Raw genomic sequence first — 27,500 nt, 5'->3', positions numbered from 1 at the left:
GAGGCCAAGAATTCATTCGGACTGCTGGCTATAGATTGCCTTCCCTATCAAGGACTGATATCAGAGTATAGGCAAAGAGAAAGAAATAGGGAATCCTAAGTGGAGGACCAGCACTGGTGGAGATTTTAGTAGAATCTAGAACAGAAGCTGCTGTTAAAAAGGAATAAATATTAAGGCATATAAAATATTGCATGATACCCATAGGAATCGATCAAAGGAAGTTAGAAAGGATTGGGAATATGGATTGGATAAGCAATTCACAAAGAAGACATATGTAATATGTATGGCTCCAAGATATGCAACAAAGTCTAAAAGATTTAGTACACATGCTTGGAAGTGATTACTTAGGAATTTTTATATCTCAAACAGACTCCAGGTTTTTTTTTCCTGAGGTAGATTGCAAATGTTGGAAGTGTGATGGAGAAGAAAGAGATAACTGGGAACATATTTTTGGGAGTGTAACGAATTGGCAGACTTTACAAATTTCCTGAAGACTTCTTTGTCGGAAAAAAAAAAATGGTGAATAAATTAATAGTGTTTTTGAGCTGTGATATGGAACCGGAATTGCCTAGACATAGTAAGGCCTTGCTGACTTTAATTCTGGTGGCAGCCAAAAAAGCAATTACTAGAAAATTGAAATTAAAAATCGAAACTACCTGTACTAACATAGGGGCATGTGTGCCTACAGAGCTATAGATACATAGCGTATCACCATAGCATGAAAGTGTGTTGATCATAACTCCTGAAGTAACATATCCTTTGCATCACAGTGCCCTGCCAGTTAATGTACTTTACAGAACTAGTGCTTCTACACTGTTTCACAATCGGAGTGCCACTTTAAATGATATCTGATATTTGCATATGCAAACATGGAGAAAAACGCATCCACGTATAAAGTGCAAAACAGTTTGTTATTTGCATGGTTTGCAAGCATCACTGTCAGTGGTAAGTGTGTGACAGTGTATTATATCCCACAGGCTCTATCTAAGAACTGTCAGGCATACACTCTGGATGGCAGCCACAACTTGACAGCTGATTATCTTGTGACATCCCATAATACTGAATTCTTTGGGGTGGATGACCAACTCCGCACTGATGAGATGGATGGTTGAGGTGCAGCCGCAGCAAAACATTAGTTTCATTGTGTCTTCACAGCTGTATCTGACCTATATATATATATATATCTCAAACAATATATATATATATATATATATATATATATATATATATATATATATATATATATATACAGTCAAAATCCTTAATGGTACACATCACTGTCTACTGCATGCACATCTTTATTGCACCAGATGCTGCGTATCCTGCCATGGTAAACAGCAACACTTGTCCCCAGAGCCAGCTTTTGGTCATCCAGTGCCCTAGGCAGAAGGGCTCCACAGCACCTACCCCCCCACATCACCTGGGGCCCCCATCCTAGTCTACCTACACCATCCAGATTACTGGAAATTTGCCGCTGCTTCAAAGGCACCCTAGGTCACCACCTAGTTGGCCTGTGCTTAACGTTGACTATGCTTGTCCCATGTTTTCCAATCTCCAGGTGTGGAAATCAGAGGCAAACTTCTAGAAAACAGGGGACATTTACTACAAATCAGAGGCACTTAATTAGCATAAGCTTTACATATTCACAGGCATGTATTCCTACCATCAATAGGTCTGTTATATATAACTCATGCATACAGCTACACTGAGTGATATAACAGGAGGCAATAATTATTGTAAGTTTATTATATTTTATTGCATAGTAAAAGCTGGAACAATACATTGAAAATCAAAGTTATTAGTCCGCATTATATTTTGTATATGCAGTCTAATAAGTATGAAAATTCAAGGTGAATTGATGACCTGGAATAATAGTATAGCAGTAACTTATTAATTTGATTGGTATGATTTTTCAAGACAATGTGAAAACGCTTGTTTTTGCAGTAAGACAACAATGTGTCACTGTTGTACATAAAACATATGTCTGAAACATCACTTCTTTTATCCATAAAGAACCTTTCTATCACCACTCCCACACTATTATTATGAGACCGTTTTCTTTGAGGAGTGTTTGTGTGGGGAGGGGGAGAGCAGGTCTCCACCAAATTCATTTTATTTTACATTCAAAAATCATTTGGTTTGCCAACTAGGCTTCCACTAGAAAGAAAACAAAACTGTACAGACCCGTAAAAACACACAAGGGCAATTCCAGGAAAAAAAAGACAATTACAACTTGTAATGTTAAGCACTTTTCATTTACTCAATAGTAAACTTCATCAGACAAATTACACAACAGTAAACACCATTTAAATACTAAAAAAGGCACCAAAAATTGATGATGTCACAAAATCCATAAATTATACTCATATAATTCTAATAAAATACAAATATGTTTTTAAATATCTTTAAATAACTTGAATTTAGATACACACCATATATATATTATTACTACGTTATTTATATAAAACACATTATAACCTGAACAAGCTCATTTGATGTTGATTATGAAATATGAAATAAATTATTTTATTTACCATTTTATATTAAACATTAAACATTTAAAACCATTTATCATCTATTTAATGCCTTTAATTTTAATATAGTGCTAATATTACATATATCATTCAGTCCTGGCCATGCATAAGAGAGCAGATTTAATTGCCAACTCAGCTCTGCTTTGTCCAGCAGAAGTTCCCAAAGGCCACCTCTTTCAGGCTTTTTAACTTGTTGCAATACTGAAAACTTGAATTCATGTCCCATACATTCCTGCACATGCCTAGCTAGCCCATTGTTGGTATTTTCCTTTCATATTGCATATGTATGCTCATATATTCTTTCTTTTAGGATATGAGTTGTTCTCCCTATATAATAAGCCTGACACTGTTGGCATAAAGCTATATATATATATATATATATATATATATATATATATATATATATATATATATATATATATATCAGCCCTTTTGAGTTGCAATTGTGTTTCCATTTTATGTTATAAGTTCTTCCTTTCATTATAACAGAATGTTAAATAAGTTTATAGAGTATATCAATAATACAACTACATATTTGCAGTTCTCACATTAGGTAGGAAAAACAACTATCAACTATTTGGATGTCAATTTAACTAAATATATAGTAAATAAAAGATATATAGCCAAAATCTAAAGAAAACCTACTTATTCAAATTCATTTCTACATTTCACTAGTGCCCATACAATTGGGAATAAAAAAAGCGGTGGTTAAAAGACAGTTTGTAAGGGCAGCAAAAATGGTGACTTAAGATCAGGATTTTGAAATGGAAAGTGATAATCTAATTGGAAGGTTTTCAAAAAGAGGGTATCCCACTAACATGTTGTGTGAACTGTATAACAAAGTTAAAAATAAAAGGAGTAATGGGTATTTTTCACCTATATTGGGAAACAATGGGGAACAACTATCTAATAATAAAAAAGAAAAAGTACTAGATACCGTGGATTTGCTCATAATGCCATACAATGTACATTTTCAAGTGATTAGAATGATCATGTCCAAAAATTGGATGTTTATACAGGAAGATGTACAGATTAGGGGCAAACTGGAACAAGGTTTTAAAATGATAGAGGAACAACTTTAAATGCACTGTTAGAAAGAAATAAGTCAGGTAATATAGTTAGAATACAACAGGGCAATGTGAGTAAGTGTGGGAGGTGCAATTATTGCAGGTACATTCAGGAAGGACATTCTGTTATAAAAAGGGAAATACAATTGCAACTCAAAAGGGCTGATATATATATATATATATATATATATATATATATATATATATATATGTGTGTGTGTGTGTGTGTGTGTATGTATATACATATATATATATATATATATATATATATATATATATATATATATGTGTGTGTGTGTGTGTGTGTGTGTGTGTGTGTGTGTGTATATATATATATATATATATATATATATATATATATATATATATGTATATAGCTTTTTTTTTTTTTTTTTGTCAATAAACTTTTTATTGATTTATAAACAATACAATTTAGGAGTTGACTTAAAATATAAAACAACTTGGATTTAACAAATTTGCAACTCATAGAAGTATTACAAAGAGATCAGAATAAAAATAACCTCACTCAATATGTACAATATATACAATAGGTAACCATAAATTAAAAATAACTAAAAATACAGATTCTATGACTTAATAATATTCCAATTTTAGGTATAAAGATATTTCTAAAACACCAGACCAGAGAAAGATTTAAGGTATTAAATATTAATAATACTCAAAACCTTCTCTAATACTAAATTTTTGAAAGCCATTTTTTTTGGACTCTTAACCATGTTTTTTTGAGCATCAATATATAAGAAAGCCATTTTTTGGAAAATATCCCAATTGAGTTTGGTACAGTCAAGCCAGTTTTGAGTTATGTAAAGTTTTATTAAAGAGCAAATAAAAATAATAACTTGAGTGTCAAATTTGGAAAGATAAATTATAGGAATGTGAAGTATAGCAATTTCCCAAGACAAAGTAGATTTATGATACCCCATTCTTTGTAGTCTTACTTTCAAAGAGGTCCATAATCTATGAGAAAAATGACAGTACCATAAAATATGTAGAAGGTCCGCATGGGGATAAGAACAACATGTGCATGAAGAGGAATTATTAGGATTAAATTTATTTGATTTATAAGGAGTACAATAAGCATCATTGTTAATCATTAATGGTGTGTACATTAGTTTCTTAAATAGAATAAAATCCCTAGTATATCTGATAGCCAAAAGTTTTTGATTTTCAGTTATTTGAGAATTATGTTTTAACCAGCTGTTTGAGAAAAGACAGTTTTGATCCAGAACTAGATTCTTTATTAATTTATAGGATCTTGATATCATTTTACCTGATGAAGATAGGGTTTTAATAATCATATTTAGATTATTTAATTCTTGTTCTATAAGTTCTATAGGTTCATATTTACACACAATTATTTCTCTTAGTTGGCGTAATATTGTAGAATGACTCCAATTTACATTAAGAATTTTACGCAGTTCTATTAAGGATAGTTCATTGTATTTCAGGATATCCCAGACTTTCAAGTTTTTTAATGAAGGATAATTTGTTAGATTAAAAGGAGAGTTATCAATCATTATATTAGGATTTAGATGCAGTGGCTGTAAAAGATGAGAATACTTATCTAGGTTACATAATTTTAGTAGACCTTGAAAAGCTTTAATCTTTTGCTTGAGAAAAATAGAAATTTTACAGCTAGTTTTCATCTCAAGAGAAATAAAAGGAATAGCTTCTGGATTTATATTTTTAGATATAATGTAATTGTACCAAATCTTAACCCATATAGGATAATTAATATCTTTACTATTTTTAAAATTAGAAATAGTTAAGAGCTTATTTGATGAAATAATTAGATAGTAAAGATAGAAGTTTGGCAATACCAACCCACCTTTATCCTTAGAGTTTGATAATCTAGAATAAGAGATTCTAATAGATTTGGGAAACCACAAGAATTTAGCTAACTCTATATTTACTTTCTCAAAGAAAGACTTAGGAATTATCTGATCAGAGGAATTAAATTGGTATAGGAATTTTGGTAAAATATTCATTTTAATTATAGCTGCTTTTGATAAGAGTGATAAATTTAGGTGTTCCCATCTAGTAATATCTAAAATTATTGAATTCCAAACTTTACTTAAGTTATTTTGAAAAGAAGAATGATTGTTATGTTCCATGTTAATTCCTAGATACTTCATACCTAAAACTATCTGGGTTTGCTGATCAGAGAACAAGAGCGATTTATGGACCCAATGATTTAAAGGAAAAATATGTGTTTTTGCAGGATTTATAAGATAATTCGAGACAGAAGAAAAACACTTAATAGAATTTATTATTTTACTAAAATCAGATATAGGAGTTTGAAAGTATAATACAAGGTCATCAGCAAAGGCAGAAAAATAAGTTTTTGTGTTAAGAATCCTAGGGATTTTATGGAAAGTGTTTTGAGTAATAAACAGCAATAACGGTTCTAGATATACATTAAAAAAAAAGGGGACAAAGGACAACCTTGTCTTGTGCCTCTGGTAATCTTTATAGGGGAAGAAAAGTAACCATTTATATAAAGTCTAGTAAACATATCTTTGTATAAAATTTTTAAGAGGTTAATGAAGAATAAAGGAAAATTAAAGCATGACATAGTTTGAAAAAGAAAATTCCAACAAACTCTATCAAAGGCATTTGATGCGTCCAGAATCAGCGCATATATTGGGTTAGAATCTGTTTTTATAAGATGTATAATAGATTCTAATGTCAGTGTATTATCCCAAGTATGTCTGTGGGACATAAATCCTGATTGATCTTGAGAAATAATTGAAGGCATAACTTTTTTCAATCTGTTGGCCAGAATAGATGCCAAAATTTTTATATCTACATTGATTAAAGAAATAGGCCTATAATTAGATGGGTCAGTTTTTTCTTTATTATTTTTCAGAATTAATATGGTTTTAGATGTATTCCAATGAATATCTGAGATACCATATGTATATAGCTTTATGCCAACAGTGTCAGGCTTATTATGTAGGGAGAACAACTCGTATGCTAAAAGAAAGAATATATGAGCATACATATGCAATTTGTTTGTGTCTTTCGGCTTTTCCCAGTTAGGGATCGCCACAGCAGAACTCCGGTCCGCTAATGATGGCAGTAGATTTTTATGTACTGGCTTGCCGGGCCTAACGCACAACCTTCAGTGGAGGAATGCCCATTCACGCATGTCGCCACACAGAAGATGCTCTAAATGAGAATTGAACGGGCAACGTCTAATCATGAGTCAACAACGCTACTGCAGCACCACCACTGCAGTAGCATACATATGCAATAAGAAAGGAAAATACCAACAATGGGCTAGCTCGGCATGTGCAGGAATGTATTGGACATGAATTCAAATTTTCAGTATTGCAACAAGTTAAAAAGCCTGAAAGAGGTGGCCCTTGGGAACTTCTGCTGGACAAAGCCGAGCTGAGTTGGCAATTAAATGTGTTCTCTTATGCATGGCCAGGACTGAATGACATATGTAATATTAGCACTATATTAAAATTAAAGGCATTAAATAGATGATAAATGGTTTTAAATGTTTAATGTTTAATATAAAATGGTAAATAAAATAATTTATTTCATATTTCATAATCAACATCAAATGAGCTTGTACAGGTTATAATGTGTTTTATATAAATAAGGTAATAATAGTATATATATGGTGTGTATCTAAATTTTTAAATTCATGTTATTTAAAGATATTTAAAAACATATATGTATTTTATTAGAATTGTATAAGTATAATTTATGGATTTTGTGACATCATCAATTTTTGGTGCCTTTTTTAGTATTTAAATGGTGTTTACTGTTGTGTAATTTGTCTGATGAAGTTTATTACTGAGTAAATGGAAAGCGCTTAACATTACAAGTCGTAACAGTCTTTTTTCCTGGAATTGCCTTTGTATGTTTTTTACAGGCATCCACTAGGAGTGAGCAAAAGAAGTTTCATATAAGTAAAGTCCTAAACCAGAAATGTTTAGAACTCCTTGATGAAGCAAAACCTAAAATCATGTTTTATGTAATGGAGGGCCAATTCCCCCTGTAGTCCCATAGTGTGAATTTATCTTTCATCCCCCCTTACTTAGTATCTCCACATTTGTACAATTATGGGGAAAGGAGAAGCATCCTGAAAGAATGAGTGCAGTACATGCATGAATTGCTTTCTTCAATTTATATCTTATAATAAGAACAAGCACAATAAGTCTAAATAAATATCAGAGCAATGGGACTATGGAATTAGTTCTTGACTACAAATATGTGACCACATATAGGAAAGCCATCTCAAGTTTCTCATAATAGTTTCCAGGCAGCTGCATTTCTTTATAATTTTATTGTCTGCCCCTGCCCCTGACAAATTTAACTATGCAGGCCATTAATAGGCTGTCTACACCTGGCTCTGTCTGACTTGATGTGCATCTTGTAGAGTGGCAGTGAGAAGTTTGCAAGTCTGTCTATTATGTTTATGTGCGGAGCTAGGAACAATAATCACTGGTCAGACTTCAGTCTCTCTGCTTAGCACAGACACATTCTAGGTTTACCAAACTATCAGCAATTGCAATGCAAAGTAACATTTACAATAATGTTTTCTGGCAGTTGGTGCAGCGGGTTAAGGCTGTCAGCTGTGTTATAGGGTTTTATTCCCTCAGTTCTCATTTACCTACTGTGTGACCTTAAACAATTCACTTAACCAGATATTGCTCCAGATTACCCCTGAAAAAGGGGCATATGTCCAGTGGCCCTACTTGTTAGCAAATGGATATTATTATTATAATCCACTAAAATTGATAATCATTTGTAAAACCAACAATATACTGATACATATTTAATTAAAAATAATTCTGTTAGCAGTGGCAGATTAATAACAGAGAGAACATATGCTCAGTCTATGAAAGATTTGATACTACCTTTTTGCGTGTTATAACATTGTGAGAAGGTAGGTCTGTATTTCATTATTACAAGAAATAAAGATAATTGAAATGCAATACACTTCTTATGACGTATTCAGTATTTCCTCCCTTATTCTTATTAACAAATACTTCTAAACATTAGAAGTATTGCTTTGAATAACTATATTTCATAAACTATAATGGTGAAGCTTTTGATTCCTATACATTGCAGTAAGCATGTGAGAATAATATTTATTTCTTTGTTAGATGGTTGAATGAACGAATCCTTCTTGGGCGCTTCTTGGACATGACCTGGACAATAATGTTAAGCATTTAGAGGAGTTATTTAACCAGAATGTTTTTTGGGGTTGATTTGAATGAGCAGTTCTACTATTTCTACTGTCCATCCTTATAACAAAAATCTACTTTTTTTAGAGGACCTTAACATGGACTCATGTTCTTTTTCTAAACAATTATTTAAAATCATATGGCGTTCTAGACATAGTCAGATGTTCCCTCAAAATCAAGTGATAGCTTTGGCTACATGTGGCATGTGACATATGTGCAAGTTTGTAATTTTAATACAAATATGTTCTAATGTAAATGTAGAAATAATTTTTTTTTATTTGAATAGCAAATGTCCTGATATTCTGTGCTTCCTCAAAATACAACAGAAAACCATGATAATTTATCATGAACAATCAACACTATGTATATGTAAGTTTTTTAGTTTGTTTGTGTCTTTTGGCTTTTCCCGGTTAGGGGTTGCCACAGCGGAACTCCGGTCTGCTAATGATTGGCAGTTGATTTTTTACGTGTCGAGTTTGCCAGCCCTGACACACAACCTTCAATGAAGGTACGCCCCATTCACGCATGTCTCCACACAGAAGACGCTCTAGCTGAGAGTCGAACAGCACAAAGTCTTGCTGTGAGGCGACAACACTACCGCAGCACCACCACCGCAGTATGTAAGTTTTTTAGTAATAACATAAAATGTATATATATATATATATATATATATATATATATATATATATATACACACACACACACACACACACACACACACACACACACACACACACACACACACATATCATTAGTTGACAGTTTGGTTTGTCCTGTAAAATTTTATGCTTCAGTGAGAAATATCCTAATTTGGGCATCTGAAAATGGTGGTAACCCTAGTTACATACCTAAGATTTATATAATCATGAAAACTGAATTGTTCAACCTTACTTCAACACAAACAGACATATGCACATCCTTGTCTGTTACAAAATGGCATTGGTGAATATTTGAAGCTAACTGGTCAGTACAGAATCAATGGGGTGATAATTATGTAATAATGCACACAAAAAAAAGACAGACGAGACAAAATAAATGAACAATGCAAAAGTCACTTTGTGGCAGAACACTCACAGTTTAAGCCATTGTCACCACCACGGACAAATTATAAACAACAACAATAAACTAAATCAGTTTTTTCCACAAAAAACGAAAGAAAGAAAGAAAGAGATGTGCACCTTTTCCACAGTCTAAATAAAATAGCAAGCAGTACCACAGGCTTACAGACTTAAAGTACTACTATTCAAATTAAAATAAAAGAATTATACATATTTCAAATCTGTATTAAAACCAGAGAAGCCAAACAAATGATACATTTGAAGTGGCATTCTTTCAGGCTAAATCAACAGGTCATGCGAATGGTCTCTTCATCTGAATAATGCCCCTGGATTAGTCATCAAAATGGCATATTGCCAGCTGGGAATTTACAGCTTGCAGTGTCTTTAAACAGAAAATGTTGACAGTTTAGTCCCCAAAGCAAGGATCGGCATCTCAGCCTTCCACAGAATGGTTACAGTTTATGAAACGCCATTTAATTATACATAGGAATCACATATCTTTAATGTTTTACTTTGAATGTACACAACTCCAAACATGCAGCCCTTGTAGGGATGTCAGCTATACAATCATTACTTTTTTCAGCATGAATGTCTGCTTTTAAATCTTCCTGCAAACGTTGTATTATAGTAAACCTGCTTTTCACAACTCTTAAGTCATGACTGTTGTCATTTTCTAAGTGCAACAGTGCACTCCAGGGTGGATATTATAGGGAAATAACAGACCTACTGCAAGGTGAGGATAATACTATACATAACTTACAATAAATGAGCATCAATACCTTATTCATATAGTCTGACTTCCCAAGAAAAAATAATACAATTTAAAGCAGTGTAGTGTAAAAGGCATACAATCTAAATCTCAACACATAAAAAGCAAAGCACATGTAAATATAAACACCTCTTCAAATGATATGTGTTTATTTATTTGAAAAGTATTTCTCATGGAAATGTGTGCCTAGACAAAACAGATCAAGGAAATATGTCATAAAAAGAAGGGCCAAAGTATAAAAACAGCAAAAATCAATGATGCAGGATAAAGAAGGCTATGAATTATTTATTTCCACTTGTGCTTTCATTAGACCACTGTAAATTTGACTTCATATTTTAATTGCCACATTTGTCAATGAGTAATATATAGCCCTCAACTCCAGAGTTGATTATTGCTTAAAACGTATACACAGGGCAACATATCATATACCCCATTTTCTTAAGATTAAGTTTCTTGAAGTTAAAGTAAGGATGGATAAATAAATAAAAGAATAATATTAAGCTGTTGTATGTATACTCAAAATGCAGGAAAATAAGAAGAAAAAAATTCCAGAAAGTTTCCTGTGTAGAATTAGAAACTAAACTCAAGCTAGAACTGCAAAGCAAAACAAAACTATTAGAATAGAGCCTCCAGTAATCTAGACTAAATAAAAAAAAAAGTAAGCCTATTAATATGTCAGAAAGTCATCCATTAGAATTACTCTAGGAAAAAAAAAAACACAAAACAGGCCAGTCTTTAAAACCAGTGGGAACTAGAAACCTGTGATAGAATCTTGTAATAGAAAAAATATGTAATATGTAAACCTGTACATTTGTATATGGAAATCTGTTCTCTTAAAAATGCCAAAATAACCATAACAAAAATATATTAGAAACAGTTGCTACAACTACTCGGTGCCTTTGCCAGTCTAGCTGTGGAGTGATCTGTATAGAATCTCTTCATTGATACATTTAATACAAAATACTTTAAAAGGAAAAGCCTGTGATATCGAACTAGGCCATAGATGTCTTAATGATAAATGCTATCTGCACCTACCAGTAAAAAGGATCTTGGGAGAGGAAAAAAGCTGTATAAAAAAATGACAGTGATTTAATTGTATTTCCCTTGTATGACATACTCCTGAGTATTAATGAAAATGAAGGTAAATATGTAGGCATCCATTTGACTGATTTCATGCCAGGTGGCTAGTTGCTGAAGCTGAACTAAGCTGAACTGATCAACTCATTTTTTACATTGCAAGCCAGCAACTAGTATCCAATTTATATGGCAGTATTTTGTAATTCTCTGTCTTTATTTTTTAACTATGCCAAAAAGTTTATATTTATTTTTAGTTTTAATGTATATTTCCATGTTTGCTGAAGGAATCAGCTCTTTAAATGATTCCCACTTTTGCTGAAGGAATCATTTATAGAAATGCACAGTAGCTGAATTTTTTTCAAGTGTTGTCCTACAGTCCTTTTTTTTTCTTTTTCAAGGTAAAATTATGACAGGTTTCTGAAAACAGGCCTTTATAAATCAGTATGAAAGATGGTAAAAAGCTGAAATGCTTGCTTGTTAAGGGATTTAGAAATTTAAGAATCAATGCTATTCTCTCTCTCTCTATTTCTTTTTAGTCTTGAATCAAATGTTTATTATTATCAGTCTAAGAAAAACATTTGCCCGTCAGGATCACTTCATTTATAAAGAGTGCACTTTTGATTAGTTTGTGCATCTAGCATACTGTATCAACAAATGTTTGCATATGGCAAGGTTCGGTTAGATAATTTATTTACTTACTCAGGTTTTTATGTCATTATCCCATTCCACCTGCTAGCAATGTATTTACTTTATCACCGAACAGCAGTAATCCTGAAAAGTTACTTAAATGGGAGTCACATTTAGGGTTAATTCTTACACTACTTTTGCAGGGTAGGTCCTATCCATATGATTATATCCCATGAGAAATATGATACATAGCAAATGTCTATAGATTTTAGGAGAATCTTTTCTTTCCTACAGTTTTTGCTAATAGTTGATGTGACAGTTGACATGATTGCATGACTGACATGATACCTGGACACCATGCAAAAAAATTAGAACTGGGGGGGGGGGGGCAGATGATGATATTGATGATGATGATGATGATGATGATAATGACTTGACAGAATTTGCACTAAAAGCTAATTTCATGAGGTTCTAACATTTAAAGGCATTGGTTCAGGCTTGGAGATGACACTTTCACTCTTTTTCTTAGAACTGGATGTCCAGTCACTTATTTTATTAGTCAAGCTAATTTGCCATATGTTATTTCAAGTTGTTATTAGTAGTTTTAACCACTGTTCTTATTAAAACATTGGTAGAAGCAGTAAACTCCTATGGTTGTGAAACATATCACATTCCGAACTGACAGTCCAAGACAGGTAAGCCACTTAGAAGATGGAAGAGTTACGGAGTAATTTTTTATGTCATTCATCCCATTCCGCCTGACAGCAATATACTTTATTACTGCGTAACAGCAATCCTGAAGTGTTACACCAACGGGAACCACAGAGGTTACTTTGTATGCCATTTTGCAGGACAGGCCCTACCTATGCAGTTATATCTCATGAGAAATATGACACATAGCAAATGTCCTCAGGTTTCAGAGAAGTAATTTCTTTCTTCCAGTTTTTGCAGAAAGCTGTGTTTCCTAATTTGAAACACTTGAATGTTGAACAAAACAATTCAAATAATGGCTTTCTACATATCACTAACTCTCTTTTCCTTGAGTGTTGGGTGTCCAAGGCTGTCCAAGGCATGACAGGGTTAACTCATTACTTTGGTAATAAAGTGTAATCTAGTCCTTTTCCACTAATTATGATTGCTGCAAGATTTCATTAAAAAAACACTCTCTCTATGGGTATTAAAAATGGTAACCGTAACCACAACCCACATAAGTGATTATTTTGTCTACCCTCCACTTACTTCAAGCATGAAGGCTGCATTTGCTTACAAATTATGTTTCCCTTTGGCAAAGTTCAGGACAATAGATAACTGAAGTCATTTTAATGAAGGGACAGGAGTTTTCTATTATGCCCTGTTCACTTGTTCTCTTTCCTGTTCCAGTGCACAATGTGCAACAGCATTAATGTGAGTGTGTGTGTGTGTGTGTGTGTGTGTGTGTGTGTGTGTGTGTGTGTGTGTGTGTGTGTGTGTGTGTGTGTGTGTGTGTGTGTCTTCAAGGATTGTTTCAACTATTACAGTTTAAAAAAAGAGGGATGCCATGCACAAAAAAGGAAAGACATGACAATTCTATAAAATATGAAAAATGTCCATCAGACTCTCATTCCCTTCCTTTATCATTCGGCCTTGCTTCACCATGTCCATAACGTGCCTGGCATTGCTTTGACACTGCTACTACGCAGAAGCACAGTGATTTTTTGAAAAAAAAAGTTATGAACCTAATGCCATACTAGAGACATCTTTTCTGAAGAAGTAAAAGGATCAGCATTTAATACTGCCATATTAAGACTTCATTCTACCTCTCTCTCTCTCTCCCTCTCTTTGTCCATCAGCCTGTATGTATGTCTGTGTCATTTTGAAAAACAACACATTCGGTTACCTTTGTTTTTTCCTTTCATTTAACCATGCTGTGTCCATTGCTGTTCTGCATGCAAACAACTAGGTCATATCAATTAGGAAAAAGCCCATCTTTTCTGATTCACTATTCACAGTGCAAATTCCACAAATAGCCTCCTACCAATCAAGTATGATGCACTGCATGCATTTTGAATTTCTGCAAGGCAAAGGTTGTTTGTGTACAGAATTTTTCAGCTTCTGCAACCTGATCCTCTCATCTGTTTAACATATTGATTTAAAGCTAAAAAGTAATACATTGCTCAGTACATTTATGCAGTTTTGTTTATTTTAGCATTTTACGGTGGCTCAAAACTACCAGGATTTAACTACATCATGGTAGTCCTACCCCCTTTACTAATGTAAACAGCTCATCAAGAAGGTTAAAGCAGATACATGTTATTACAGACTAATGAATTATGTAAGAAGCAAAATGCCTCCTAATAAAAATGTTGATGATCTTTAGATGCAATTATAAAAAGCTAAATGTACGGTACTAACTGATATAGTGCTAAGACAACCAAAAAACATTACTGCTGAAACTTGCCTGTCCTACTAATCAATGAGATCTATATGGATAAGCATTCACCTCGTCAAGTTAAACTCATCAATTTTTACACTTCTTGATTACTGTTCTTCATAGAAAATCACTGCAAGTATTAAATCTATTTGAACGTCAGCAGTGATAGTCCTGGGTGTGTGGTATTTCCCCTTTTTCCCATGTTTGTGTGACAGTGAAATTCTTATAAGTTTGATGCCCCACATGAGGGAGCTTACTTCTCTGCAAAAAATGCCTTTTAAAAGGGTATCTTCAAGAGGAAGTTTTGACTTACTGCTTTCTCCTGATTTATTAACTCAATGAGATTTAGGAGAACAATTGAAACTCAAAAACATTAATTTCTTGTGGGGGACTGCACTCCTTTATTTTAACTAAGAGGGTACACATCTTTGCTTTTCCAGAGGCTCTTCAACCTCAGGGTTATAAAGTATTTTTCCAAAAGTTTATTTTACTTTTGTACTTTCAGCATTATATCTTCCAGCATAATGATTCAACTATCATCTGCTCCATATCCAAAATTCAGTCACTTAACCAAAATGCCTTCACATCCACTGAAACTTGGATGTCCAACAACCACCTCACTCTAAATCCCAATAAAACTAAACTCCTACTATTCACCTCTAAAAAGCACCTTCCTCAACAAAAATGGTATCACTATCCAGGCCAAAAACAACACTATCATAGAGGTCATGCTGCATACCAAACTGTTAGGTGTTATAATATATGAGAACCTTACATTTGACCTCCGCATTCACTACAACATAAAAAAAACACATCAGAAATTAGGTCTGTTCTACAGATATTTCCTTAGCCATAAAGCAAAATTATCACTTGCCGCAGACTTTCTGCTGCCATCTCAACTATATGGTACCCCTATTCTCACCAATGTCCAGTCCTCTCTTAAAGCTAAACTCTACACATGCTACAACAAAATTGCCAAATTCATAACCAATGCTAAATTCTCAGACCATCGCTGCTCATCTTACAACTTTGCTGGCTCAAACTCCCACGTCATCTCACATATTTACAACTAACATCTGCACATAGACTTGTATACTGACCTTCTGAGTGCCCTTCTCTGTCATCTATACTGACTTTGTATCATCCCAACAGAACTCTCAGATCAGAAAATAAGCTACAGCTCAAAATCATAAAGCCAAAACTTCCACCTGGACAAATGCTCTACTCTTTCAATGTTTCTAAGCTCTCTGCCACCACCAATCAGAACCACTGGTAATCCTACTCTCTTTAAAAAGTCCCTCAAACAATATTGTTGTTCTCTCTAGCACCGCTCTTGTCCTAAATTAATCCCTTCCTAATACCTGACTCACCTATCTTAAATCTACAAGCCTACTAATCACTTGTACTTCTTATAGAAGCTATCTGTTCACTTTTAGTAAAACTTCTACCTTCGATAAATTAACTTTCTATTTCTGGGAATTTAATCTCTGTATTGCAAAATGCTATGCAATATCTACATCAATTTACTTGAATACAGCATAATTGATCTTATTGCTATATCTGTACCAGTCCAACCATAACCCACCCACCTCTTCTGAACTATTTCTTACCATATATGTATATAATCTAGTGTGACTAGCTTAAATTAATATTTATATAACACAGCATACCCTACTGTTTTTTGTAAATATATACAATCAATTGTGTAACTAGCAATTACATCGCATGCAAACTCTTGTAATTTTTTTTAATATCATGCACTTTTTTGATGTTTGTTGTTTGTTTTAACCTTCTCAAGCTTTTCTCCTCGTGCCTCCACTAAAAATGGGCTCACCTGGCCCAGTGGACCTTCCCTGTAAACAAATGCAAATAAATAAATAAATAATGGTCATCATTCTTTTTTACTGGTATAAGCCAAAATAGTGAATATTTTGAACCAGCTGTTTCTTATGCAGCAGCTTTTAAAGAAAGAAAGAAATTTAGGGTGCGGATATAGTTAGTGTACATTTATTATGGCATCATGTCAGCACAGGTTCTTTGCAGTTGCTCCTGACATATCTCAAAGGTTAATGCCTTTTCAAACTATGTACCTTACAGCACAAATGACTGGATATGCCCCATTTTACAACCTAGAGGCAATAGAAATGACATGTCAGCTCCAACTGGACTTTCTTTTTCTTACTTTCATCTTCTTTCTTTCCTCCTTTTTATTCTTGTGGTTTTCACCTGCTGTAACGGAAGACTGCCACATATCTATAGACTGCTCCATTGTAAATCTGTCCTCTATTCACAGAGGGGCTGTGTTGCCTTAAAGCAGACATGCCTGTCATGTTCTCTGACACAGTTACATTAAATTAAACAAATCTTTATCTTTTGTATGGAGCACTGAATGTTTTTAGAAGGCAGAGCAAGAAATGAGTAAGACATAACACTGCTATCAGTTCATTCCATCTGAGATCCTTTACATTACTTTTCTTATCCAGCAGGATATATGCATCTCTGCTTATACCACTGAAAGGAAAATGTATAAAATAAAGATGACTTCATCTTCTTGTTGTTTTGCTAGCACTGACTAAAACATTAACTATTTTCCCCATAATTCCACTCTCAAGCATGGAGTGCCTTCTGATGTACTACACAAATATGGTAGGTCATATTCATGGTAAGTATTTCATAGCCACTTTTAGCAGTTAATTAGCTGGCTGCTATGCTGGTATTAATTTATTTAGTAAAGCTGACTTGACCTACATATGTATGTTAGGGCTTTCAAGACAGTGTGGTTCTTACTCTTAGTTATAGTGTATCCACATATGAGCTTTAGGAATCCAGGCAGAAAGAACTGCAGTATGAATTTCATTAGCATTTACTTTATTTATTAACCTGGCTAGTCCACTGGACAGAATTATACCCTTTTAGGGGTGAACTGGGAGCCCTGTCTGTTTAGGGGACTTGCTCAGTTACACAGTCTGCAGGTGGAAACTGAGGCAACAAAACCCAGAACTGCAGAACAACTCATCAGCATAATCCTCTGAGCTAAACTGCCACAACATAGCTGCATCCCTTGGTGCTATTCTGCCAGCCCAAATTATGTCAGCACAAAGAGAGAAATGATGAACATTGGTAGTATTTTATGGTGATGTAATCAGTTCTAACATGCTTTATTCAATTTTACCTTTTTTCACATAGCGACTTTCCAAACCAAAATCAGTTCTAAGACATTTGTGCAGGACTGTCATACATGCTACTCTGTTAGCAGACTTAAAATGAATTGATGAGGGCACAGCTTGAGTACAACACTGCTATATACCTTCTCTTTGTTTTGAAATTGCCAGGTGCCTTACTGCTCTTCATGTAAGTGTTAAGTTTCTGCTGAAAAGTCAGTAATTCTGTGCATAAATCATAGGAATTATATGATAAATAAATAACAAGCATTTTTTGTAATTTATGTTCATGTTCCTTTTGTTGACAAAATGTTACATGTTGTGGACAGAAAGTGACTAGTTTTAGTGAATTTCATGAAATGCCAGTTATCCTATAACTTTGAAATTATACCAGCTACAAAGATTGATTTGCAGACTCTGGATTCACCCTTTATGCATAGGTTCATAGCGAAATACTAGTCAATCAATATGCAGACTTTTACATCCTTAGCCAATAACCAGACAATAGCCAAGGGTGGGAATCAAACACTGTATCTTGTATCTGTGAAGTAAACACCTTAATCACTATGACAACACACTGGATATATGCAATGCTGATGAGTTGCCTACAGCATGTCAGTCCACTGATTTAGAGTTTGAAGCAAGATGCACAAAGCTGGGCAATTTATACTTTCTGAACATTTCTGTAAATGTCAGGGGCCAGAATTCAGTCAATGTGCATGCATGGACATCTGCGTATGGTGCCTACATATATTGTACGGGAAGCACTGTGGATCAAAGGCAACACAAGCCAGGAAAAAAAACAAACAAACAGCTGTGTAGTGTTTCCCCAGATGACTACATTATCCCCCAGATTACCACTCCTAACAGCTACAACACACTGCTCATAGAAGGAGGGGGTAGTCACAGGATAGGTGCAAATAATATGGCTGGATATGACGGAAATTCAGGAATTGCTGCAGAGATGTCAGGCTGAAATTTCTAGTTAAACTGAGCATGAGCATTAATTTACATAACTGGTACCTCCCATCACTGATGTCAGTCTATACATCTATACCATAGTGGTCTGAATTACATAGCTGTGGCACCAGACACATAATGATGAAGAACATCAAAAAGCGCAAATAAATCTGACAAAGCTTACAGACAAAATACATCACCCCAACCCACATTATATGGCAGCATGCAAAATAGCATGCTAGATTACACATGCATGATACAATGCTACAACACATTTCAGCAAAAAAGTGGGTAAAGTATACAGACAGCAAACATTATCCAGAAGGGAAAGACTTTTGGAAGCAAAGGATCTACATGACATCACATGCGCTATAATACAGTAAGACCATCCAGTAGCTCTGATAAAGGTATAAATAAACTGAGTGCTGCATAACGATGCAAGACTGGTGACATGATGGCATTCGTTGGGCAGCTGGATCAGCAGTGCTTGCAAGGGGGTACAGCAGACACTTATCGCTATGTGCAGCAATGCTGAACATATATTGCTACTTTGTTTTACCCCTTCCAAAACTCATAAATCATTCATCAGTGTTTCATCACATGTAGTTTTACCATCAGTTTTAATTTTCTGATAGTTGTATTCCTGGCATTTATATATTGCTCCAAGTCATTATATGTTTATTTACTAGCCATTGTATTTACATGTGTTGTTATTTAATTGTTTTAATTTGCTTTTTCACTTTAATGTGTTGCATGCTACTTTTTTGTCCACTTTATTTTGTTTTGCTCATGAATTTATACTGAGTTAGAAATATTAATAAAATTATAGCTGAAGTTCAGCACCATCACAATGGCAGTCTGTGTTTCAATGCATTTTTTTATATTTGAGCATTGGTATACTTAATTTTCCAGGACACATTTTTCCTGCCCTGTTGCAAATTACCCTAAATTTGATTGGTAGACACAGTAGCAGTGTAGCATTGTATTGTATATTTTTAAGTGCTCTCACTAAGGCATAGCACTGTATGGGCTAGTCTTATGATACCTACTTGCTCTTCTGACACTTCAGTGACATTCTTGGGGTACAGCTCACCCCTTCCTACAAAGACTGCATTGGCCTGTACTTTAGACCTTACTCTATACATTAGACAGTTTGGAGGAATGCAGGTGCTGATACTGAAGGTTGCAGTTTGAATAACCATGGCATTTCGGCATTTTGACATTCAGATTCTGTGGCCTGTGTGACAGAAGCAGGGTGGGTGATCACTCTATTTGCTTTTCACACAATTGCTGTTAACATGTTCACATTCTGAAATTCCAGCATTAAACACCTACTCTACTCCAGTGCAATCTCACTCTTCAGGGGTGTGGTACAGATTACTCCCTCACCCTGCAGTGATACAGTGCAACATAACATCTCACTCCTTACTGGTACAGTGCAGGATGAGATATTAGTCTCCAATGGTACAATGCAGGATATCATGACACTCTTCACTGGTGCAGTGCAGAATAACATATAATTCTCCAGCAGTGCATTGCAGGATAACACATCACTCTTCACTGGTACAGTGCAGGATAAGATAACATTCTTCAGCAGTACAGTGCAGGATAATACCCCACTTTTCACTGATACAGTACAGGATGGGATCTCAGTCTCCAGTGGTACAATGCAGGATAACATGACACTCTTCACTGGTACAGTGCAGGATAAGATATCATTCTCCAGCAGTACAGTGCAGGATAAGATATCATTCTCCAGCAGTACAGTGCAGGATAACATGTCACTCTTCACTGGTACAGTGCAGGATGAAAGCTTACTCTGCAAGGGGATAGTGCAGGATAACACCTCACTTTTCACTGGTATAGTACAGGACATACTCTCATTTTCCAGTGGTACAAGACTGCACTGTACACTAAGACCTGAATGTAGACTAGTGTAGTATAGTACAGCATAATATTTCACTATGTAGGATAAAATTCCACTGCACATAGTGCAAAACAGTACAATATATCTCTCTCCAGTGGTATAATACAAATTAACACCTCACTGTTTACTGGTAAAGTACAGGATAAAATCACACTTCATAGTAGTATAATACAATATAGGACCTCACTGTACATTACTGTGGAACAGCAGGATAACACCTCACTCTTCCCTAGTACAGTGCAGGAATGAGATCTCACTATGCAGTGGTACAGTGCATACAACCTCACTCTTCATTGATACAAGGCAGGATGAGTGCTCACTCTGCACTGGTACAATGCAGGATACCTCCTCACTCTTTACTGATGCAGTACAGGGCAAGTTCTCACTCTCCAGGGATATAGTGTTGGCTAATATCTCAATTTTCACTAGTTCAGTGCAGGACAACATCTTACTCTCCAGGGATATAGTTCAGGATAACAGTTCATATTCACAGGTACAATACAGGATATGATTTCACTCTCCAGTGGTACAATGAGGTATAATACTTCATAATACACTCATGCACTACAGGGTAAGATCTCACTATGTAGTGCTATGATGCATGACGAAACCACACTGTGCATTAGTGCAGTACAGTGCAAGATCTGTCTATGCAGTGGAACAGTGTAGGATAAAAGCCCCACTGTACACTAGTGCAGAACAGGTTAAAATCTTACTCTCCGATGATACAATGCAGGATATTTCCTTACTCTTAACCAGTACAGTACAAGATAAAATCTTACTCTCCAGTGGTACAATAAGAAAAAGACCTCAATGTACACTAGTGCAGTACAGGGTAAGTCCTCACTATGCAGAACAGGGTAAGATCTCAGTCTCCTGCTGTACAAAGCAGAATATGTCACTCTTCACTAGTACAGTGCAGGATAAGATATTGCTCTCCAGTAGTACAATACACGATAAGATCTCAGTGTACACTACTCCAGTACAGACCTCACTATGTAGTGTTACAGTGCAGTATAAAAACTTATTGTACAGTCGTGCAGAATAGGGTAAGATCTCACTCTCCAGTGGTACAATACAAGATAAGACCTCAATGTACACTTAGTGCAGTACAGTGTAAGGTGTCACTATGTAGTGTTATAGCGCAGAATAAAACCCTACTGTACAGTCGTGCAGAACAGGGAAAAATCTCAGTCTCCAGTGGTACAAAGCAGAATGATACATCACTCTTCACTAGTACAGTGCAGGATAAGATCTCACTCTCCAGTGGTACAATATAGGATAAGACCTTGATGTACACTAGTGCAGTGCAGTTTGAGATCTCACTTTATAATGGTATAGTAGTACAGGAAAAGGCTTCACTCTATACTGGTAGAGCACACGGTAAGATCTGTACTTTTAAGGAGCACACACACACACACTTACAAAACAATAAACACTCACATCTATCTTGTTTTTTTTTTTTTTTTTTGCTTTCTATAAATAATGTCGGCACTTCTGCTGTTTTACTAAAGCTTTATGATTTATCTGGATAAAAACTAAAACTTTGTGCATCCCCAGTACTGCTGTCTTACATTATCTGTCAGCAAATCCTATGTACAGTACAGTCTTATCTACTTCCAACAAACATGACGTGCACAAACTTTCAGTATACAATTGATACTATTCTAGACTCTGAGAACTCTCTTGCACTTTAAATTATATTAGAAAGTTTTTATTAATTTTTAAACACAATAAAACAGTATATTATCAGCCAAAATCAATCAGTCAATCAATGAATAAATAAATACAGTTGATGCATCACTGAGATCCTTCATGTGTATTAGTAAAACATTATTCTTATTGTTTTAACCGGAAACTATAAAATTATTATGAATTTTGTATGCAACTACCAGCTACCTTGAAAGGGTTCCATTTGAATCTGTACTCAGTCCCAGAAAAAAATAAGTAAAGGGAGAACAAACTTACTAAGTATTCCTTTTTGACCAACAACATAGACTCAGTTTGCTCTAACAAAAACAGTAAATTGCTCATTACAAAAATATCCAGTATTTGACGTGAAACCAATAAAAAATCTTTAAAAAATATCCACCAAGTCAGTGGATTGTAACTTTTTACATAATATCATTACTTAAACCTGCTTACTGCCTTTGCTTTCCTTAAATAACTGCTTATGGCTATACTGAAATGCATTTATTTTGGTTTGCTACAGTTGTATTACTGCTATAACTTATATTTCACACAATGCTAGTATATATCTTTAGTTTATTCATTTGAAGAAGAATATCACCTATGAATAAAACTTTTGTTACCTTTGTCACATTATTTTTCACTGCAGTTTCTTGAAGAGCTTTAGATACACTGGTCACAAATATGCGGTACTGTAGCATTTCTGACGTTCTTTAGTGTATTGCAAACAGTACATCAGAATACTGTTTAAAATTATACATAGTATAGCCCTAGTTTTTGTTTTTGTTTTTCTACCTCTGACATATATTCATTGCATGAGCTTTAAGTTCATTCCTCTAATTTCTTAGCTTCTTTTGATTTGCAGAACATCTAGATTTTACAACAAAGGTAACAAATTCCTTTCCCCAAAAGGAATGAACAGATAATGAAACCATTTCAGTTCCTGCCGTACCACTACTGTGCATACCCACAGCAATGTAATCTGCAATACAGGTGCACTTTCAACGTATTTTCAATCTGTCCTATTCCTCAGAGTTTCAAGATTTGATGTCAAAATTCATTGTGTTTGCATTTTACAGCTGCCTGGTTTCATACAATAGCAATGTCCATTACAATGTGAAAGAAATTGTTCTTCACTTACAGGAGTACTTACATAATCCTTTCTATTCATTTTTGCAGTTTAACACCTCCTAACACAGAGTACAGGACCTTGAAAGTGTCAGATAAAATGTGAACATTTTTAGATGACATTTAGAATCACTTTGATAATTAGGTTATGATTTGAAGACTGTAATAACCTCAAAATCTCCTGCAATGGAGAGTACTGCCGAGATCCAGGAAAAGGTTGTGAGGTAAAAGATCAATGTAATGTTTCATTAATATGAAGACAAATGATGATTTCTTAACAACTAACATACACATAGTAAAAACACAAACCATAACTCGGAATAACAAACCACTGAATGAGTAATATATCACACAGTCAAATCAATGTGTTCTGACTGGAGAAAAAAGCTAACAAAGAGATCAGACTGTTATCTTACCAAATTGCTCTCAATAACATTGTATGGATTAACTTTACCAGTCTTAACATTCCAGAGGCATCAGTATGCATCATCTATTATACCTATGGTTAGAAAGACGCATTGGTATGCATTATCTATTATACCAATGGTTAGAAACAAAGGCACCAAATGTAAGGACTTTTTATTTATTTATTTGTTTATTTATTTGTTTATTTATGTACTCTAGTTATGTATTTCTTTTGAAAGCAGAAACAATTCTCATAAGCAAACATTTTACACCATACAGTAAAGCAATTTCCATAGCTGACAAAAACTAATTATGGGCCTATAAATTAAGATAATTTTGGAAAAAATGTAGAGTGACGATGTATGGTATGAGCTACAAAGAGATTCTTTGTGAACTCTAAAGGTAATGCCACACAATTTAGTATTTCTGTGATCTCATTAGCAAAGGTAAAGATGATTTAAAAAAACAGCTATGTCCCAGACACAAAACTTTATTTTCCCTGTATATAATTCCTCCATACAGAATAATCTCCTTACTTCTACATTTTATTTAAAAAAGACACAACTTAGCAGTTTATTCCTTTCTGTGGCATTTCCATTTTAGCCAGCTCATCATATATTACCTGAATGAGATTTCATGATGCTTTCTTTTGAAATTTGTCTGCGTTGTTCTTGTGTTATTTTGTCATCACATGCGAAAGTTTATTGCCAATAAAATGCATTCAGCAAGGTACCTGTAGCTCCTTTTTTTCTTTCTTTGAGTGCAAGCATGAGTGTGTGTGAGTGTGTGTTATTTCGCATCCACGGTGGTGGGTGAGGGTGGGGGTGGGGTCATAAAGCTGTGTTCTGTCATTTATAGCTGCATCTACTGAGCCATTTATAGACCAAAACTGAAGAAACAACTGAGAGTAACTATACTAACTGGCTCAGTTTTTAAGTCAGTAACTATGATAGTCTAACAGACCATGGAAATAAAAAAATCCACTTTTTGAAAAGGCTATGTTATTTCATGTTTGCAAAAAAAAAAAAAAAACTCTTTGCAACTCATTTAACTCATATGTAGGAAACAAGTAAGAATCACTAACAATCTTGACACTTTTACTGAAGATTCTCAAATGTAACAGTATTTCTTTTCCATTCCAAATGAATAGAGTTGTGATTTGATAATCTCATCAGGGCATATCTTCACATGGCATTATGGGCAAAAAGTAACTATCCACGAAAACAAGAGCATGTCAGGATAGCTATCCCCATAAAGGTATTCAGAGTCTAGAAAAAAAAAATTTGAAATAAGTACTTGTTATGCTTATGGCAGGTTAGGAGTGTGCTTAACTTCATTACAAGATATTTATCCCATAATGGCCCCTTAAAGGCACAGCATCACTTAATCAAATAATCTGATTTAGCTTAGTTGAATGAAACAACATTCCCTTAAGGGAAAGCCACCATGACTTGAACTTATTAATGCTAGAAGTACAGAACACTATTATCTTTTGTTAAGGAATAGAAAAAAAAAACACTGTAGGTCTGTTATTCTTTGAGGAGCCTTCTTATTTAGACCATCAGTCCCTTTATGTCCTTAATGTTTCCAAGATGTAACAATGGAGAGTATCTGTCAACTGCTGTTTAAATGTTACTGCACCTTGGTGGAGAATATAGTATCTCAGTGCCTGGGGTAATAAATAACTGTCTAGTAGAAGACAAAAATAATAACTGCATTCTTTGTGACATGTTATTCAGTATATTGACCTGGTTATGCTGTTTCTTTTTTAATAGAATCCTGAACAGAAATAGCTTGCAATATTATTATAGCAATAACAGCACATTATATATCAAGCTACATTTTGCATGTACAAGTACCATGACAGAGTCCTGCATTATAGTATTATGGACTGCAATTGAGAAAAAAACACAGCGATGAAATTGACACAGGGTAAAAATGCATGAGAAAAGTTATTACCAGTGTCTGTACCACTTGAATTTCTTTTCTTAATGGATTTTATTTCCACATGAACACAAATGAGGATGTTGAAATTATCATAAATTGGTAGATATTCTTAAATATGATTTGCATTAATTCATGCCAACCAAAATTGATGCAATTATTTTTTGTATATGATCAGTATTAAGCATTGTGACTAAACCAAATGTTAAGATGGATAATGATGTCTGCCATTACATTTAAGCTTGCTCTTTCTGCAGAATTATTTCTTGTTTTTCTTGAGTGTGCTTGGTAAGTAAGGACAATTCATTGCTCCAGCTGAAAAGGTGTGCCTGTGACAGTGAAATGGAGTGAGAGACAACTGTCAACCAGCATGGGTGGCATAAAATGGAGTGAGAGACACCTGTCAACCAGCATAGGTGGTATAAAATGGAGTCAGAGACAACTGCCAGTCAGCATGGGTGGTATAAAATGGAGTGAGAGACAACTGTCAATCAGCATGGGTGGTAAAGAGGCATAAGGCTTTACTACAATCAAGGCACCCCAAGTATAGTTAGTGGCTCAGGCACACGATGGCAGTGGTATAAAAATATGTGATCTGAAAAGGGAGGGCTCAGGCACATCGTGGAAGGGGTTTGAAGGATATGTGGCCTGAAAAGGAAGGGAGAATATGAGTTGGCCGCATACACTGCCGCTGCTCCTCAGAAGAGGGTAAGTGATGTAGAGGGGCAATGTGACGGTGCTAGATACATCAAGCTACTGATAGGTGGTAGCCATTGTGGTGATTTTACAGAAGCACACACACACACACACACACACACACACACACACACACACACACACACACACACACACACACACACACACACACACACACAAGGGATGGTATTGTGGGTCACCATGGTGATGTCACTTTCATGACGCTATCCAGGATGTGGAGTTAGGCTATTTACATGCTCTCATTGCCAAGTTGCCAGTGAGAACACCAAGAACCTTGAAAAGCTGTTGCTCTGCTCTATGCAGAATCCCAAGAGTAGAAGAATGAATGGACACTGAATGATTGATGTGAGGCTTGATGGTAGGCAGATATTGTACAAAAATCATTCAGAAAAACATATTTGCAGTCACGTAGTTCAGTTTTTTAACTGCTTCAGTACTTACTTCACTGCATTACAATGAACTATCTACTAATGCCTAATATCATTATAACTGACAACAGATTTGTGTTGTTCTCACTATTTTGTCATCTACCAAATTATCGCAATGCTTAAGAAACTTACCATCTGTGTCATTTACAGAAAGAGCAATGTTGTGTAAAAGGGATTCACATTACTGTCTGTGTTATTTACAGAAAAACAATACTAGGTAAAAGAGATTCCTATCAATTTAATGATGTGCAAGTGGTCAAAACTCTCTCTCTTCAAAACCAAGCCATGGAAATCCTTTTACAATGAGAAAACCTACTTCTCCAAACAAGTAAAAACTCATTCACAGCATTCTTGCAAAATGCAAGACCCCC

The sequence above is a fragment of the Protopterus annectens genome, chromosome 3.part0 (genome assembly GCF_019279795.1).
Source record: "Protopterus annectens isolate FY-2018-M chromosome 3.part0, PAN1.0, whole genome shotgun sequence".
NCBI classification, from domain to species: domain Eukaryota; kingdom Metazoa; phylum Chordata; order Ceratodontiformes; family Protopteridae; genus Protopterus; species Protopterus annectens.
This window is presented reverse-complemented; position numbering follows the sequence as displayed.